This window comes from Solea senegalensis, linkage group LG10 (assembly GCF_019176455.1).
Source record: "Solea senegalensis isolate Sse05_10M linkage group LG10, IFAPA_SoseM_1, whole genome shotgun sequence".
NCBI classification, from domain to species: domain Eukaryota; kingdom Metazoa; phylum Chordata; class Actinopteri; order Pleuronectiformes; family Soleidae; genus Solea; species Solea senegalensis.
In genome coordinates this window covers 24,085,650-24,089,799 of record NC_058030.1, presented here as the reverse complement: position 1 = coordinate 24,089,799, position 4,150 = coordinate 24,085,650, and positions in this window count along the sequence as shown.

Here is a 4,150-nt window from a genome sequence, read left to right as displayed (position 1 = left end):
GTTGCCTTCATGCAGCCTCGTAATTCCTACCATTCCCACCACAACAGCTTGAAGCCATGGTTCTCAAACTGAGGTACACGTGTAGCTTCCTCTGGTGGTACTGAAATGGAAAACCAGGGCATGTGATCAGAGCGGAGCTGAGAAATGAAACAAAATGAAATAATAAAAGTCACGTTATCTCCCGCTCCATCTTCATCTCATGTCGTCCTCAAGTATGTGAGGATGAGGAGGATGAGAGTGAGGAACACTTCTGTCTGCCGTGAAGAAGTCTGTAGCCGACTGTGCTCGACCTATTTTAGCGTTGGCAGAGATCAGTGACCTCCATGTCTGAGGTTGTACTTGGTTGTTTGTAGAGAGAGAGCCCTCATGTGGAGGATGAAGCTGGAGAAGGATGGAAGGGTCTTAAGCAGGAGTTTGTGAGACTCTGACACGAAACCAAATCAAATCTAATATTACATAAACTATTATTATATGCACTAATACACTGATTTCAGAGCTGCTACACATCAATTTATGTCAGAGAGAGATGTAAATGTGTCATCCCGGCATGGATGGATGAATGGATGGATGGATGGATGGATGGATGAATGGGTCTGCAGCGGCACAAAAGTATAGGAAAACAAATGTGTGCCTTTACAAACACATTTACACTCGAGGCCGTCCGGCAGTGCATAAGATTGTTGTTGTGAGACTTTGGTGCTACACAAATAAAATTAGGCTCTGTCAGGCAATACTATCAGGCTTGAATGAGGGAGCACTGGAGTGTGTACAGTGGCAGAGCAGGAGCATTTATCTATATAGTTTGTAACATTCTTCGATCAGAACTCAGCCTGATTTCAGTCATCTTGAAAAAGATTGGTGGCCTTCATGAAGCAAGACCCTTGTCTAAAGTACATCAAATAATAAAAGGCTGATTCTAAACCTACAGTATATGAGCAGCTAAAGATACACTAACATACACTGCAGGTTTTAACAGTATTAACGTCACCAAGGCTTTGCCGTCAAATTGGCTGAACCCTTCAACTAGCAGTTGAGAAATTTCCAACGGCATTTGAAGGTAGCATTTCCCATGGACCTCAGAGGACCTAGATTTGTGCAGATAATTATCAGTGAAAGTTTTACTCATTCAACAAATACAAACCCTGCTCTCTCTCATTACAGATTTATCCTTATCGCTCGATATAATGGCTTTATATTTTCCAGAAGCATAGATTAAAAAGTAATAATAATAATACAAACACATAGTTATGCATTCACAACACTGTAATCCATTTGTCCAGTGAGTCAGTGAACGTGCCTTTACAACAGCTTTATAACCATGAATCATCCTTTAATGCAACGTGAACCTGTTTGTTAGTGTTGACCTTCAACTGCTATTTATTTGGATTATAAAGACCGATATGGTTTGATCAAAGGCCACCAGATGGCAGCACTAAATAACAGTAGAGGCGAAAAATGTTGCTCCATGCAAAGTTTGAAAACGACTGGTTTGACTGTAGATGTGTAAAACTGCAGCTAACCCTTGTTCTGTTGAACATATCCTCTTTCAGTCGCGAGCTCGAAGATTGATGAGATATTTCTACGTCTGCGTTGAGCTTAAGTGCAAACAGAGGAGATTTTCCCTCTGTAAGTCATGAGTTTGTTGACACGTTATCCTGCAAGTCTTCAGCTAAAGGGGGTTTTCCACACTCTGAGAGGACGGGCTGACCTTTATGCAGAGAAACAGCTCTGACTATCATCAAGTTACTCTGGTTTTCACAGGCACCATTTGCTTTTCATGCTTCAGGCGCAGTTTACTTATGCAAATCTACATTTTAAAATGAATTTAGACTTGGAATTAAAATGTAAACATCTCCTAATTTGGTCACATTGGATATGCTGAGTGAAATGTGCGAGCGTTTTCTCTTCAAAATACAAACGGTAGAGACTTAAATCCAAAAGTCACGGTGAAGGTAAATAACAGGACACAGTCTTTGTGTGCTTGTGTCAACCATGGGCTTATTTTCACTTCAGCATGATGCTGAGTGAATGGGTGAATGTAAACCTACCTGTTGTCGGTGCTATCTTAGCGGCACACCCTGAGGCACACCCTTGAACGACGTCGTTGTTAGCTCTTCGAATTTCTTCCTTCCTAATCTGACTGACACATTTCATCATACGACAGACAGACTGTCTTGCAGCACAGGGCTTTGGTCCACACGTCAACAATAACACAATAACACAAACATCAACAGACATAACATTTCTATAAGCAGCTGCGGACTGACAGAGGGTGACATGTGACTTTTCACATGTCACATGATTCAGAACTGCTGATCATCCTGATTTTACTGCATGTTTAACCATGCTTACAGAGTTGAGGGGGTTTGTCTGTAAAGAGAGGAGGTATCATGTCTGTGGCGGGGGTCAAATGTTGACTAGAGGGAAATATTTCTAATGAGGAGGAAAGACAATGCCAACAGTTCACTGGCAGTTGTCTTTGTTGTCGATGTCGCGACACACAAAAACTCTTTCAATCAAAATCACAAAGTACTGTATGAATCATTTTGATGGCATGGGGTCTTGTTACAAATATATAAATCATCCTGAATCCACTGTCATAATAAGTGCGCGTGATACTGCAGCATACATGGAGGCCATATTCTGTAAATAAATCACAGGCAACCTGCAACAACACTTTTGTTTACGTGTGTTTAGCACATGCAGAAATGAACTGTTCATATTTAGAATATGTTTTGAAACAACATGCATTTGATGCACAAGCGCTTCCTTATTCAAACCTGTTCAGCCAGTCTGTCAGTATCATGTTATGCCTGCACTTGAAGGCCACTCCTGTTGCTAGGCTGAGGATCTTTTTAAAGAAACCTTCCACTGCACAGCGCAGGCGCTGCTTTGGCAAGCACCTCATTGAATCATGATGAGGGTGGAGTGCAGAGCACATACTTACCACAGAGGCTCCATACAGACAAGCTCCAGTCCACGCACACAATGTGGAACAATAGCTGCTGTGTTTGAATAAGCTAATACTGGCAAATCTGCTGGCCCCCCAACAGATTTATGTTTCTATTTTCTCACCTACGGTAAATAACATGAGATAAATAATGTCATTTTAAGAGTCATTTAGCCTTCTTGATGTGATCATTGTGCCACAGGAAAGGCATTGTCTCAGCAATGTGTTTGACAGGACAAGGTAATCTTTTATTAAGGGAAGTTGCCAGATTATACCTGGAAGAATGAAATATAGAAACATTAAATATTAGACATAATACAATTTAATAACATGTATAGAAACATTTTATGCTAGAAAGCTTCTCTGCTTTAATTTGAAAAGTAAACACTATATTAACATTAATTGAATACAAAATATATTGTGTCGTCCATTTATTTACATATAATAGCAAACACTACACATCATATCATATTTGATCTTAAACTAAATTGGGATTAGTGAATCCTGCACAGAACACAATGTCATATGACATTTAATATGAACATGAAATACAGAAACATTAAATATTAGACATAATACAATTTAATAACATGTATAGAAACATTTTATGTTAGAAAGCTTCTCTGCTTTAATTTGAAAAGTAAACACTATATTAACATTAATTGAATACAAAGAATATCGTGTTGTCCATTTATTTACATATAATAGCAAACACTACACATCATATCATATTTGATCTTAAACTAAATTGGGATTAGTGAATCCTGCACAGAACACAATGTCATATGACATTTAAATACAGAAACATTAAATATTAGACGTAATACAATTTAATAACGTGTATAATGTGCATATATGTACAACATGATATTATGTACACAGTGAACAGAGAAAGAGTTAGAACACTAATTTCATAAAGGAGCATTAATGAATTTGAAATGCTGCAGTAATAACAGCATGTATCACTATGTTGTTTTAATTGCACCTACTTATTTTAGTAAACTATTTTCAGCACAGTCATCTAAGAAAATGTACTTTTATTTTTTGGTGCAACAATATTGAAGTTCACGAGTCGATTTGTCATTATGAATGTCTAAAAACATTTTGAATAGAAATGTGTACAACAGTGTGACACACGCAGTGTGTGCCACTATGTGAGTGCTGTTTTATTGAATTGTACATACTTATTTTCCTTGTCTG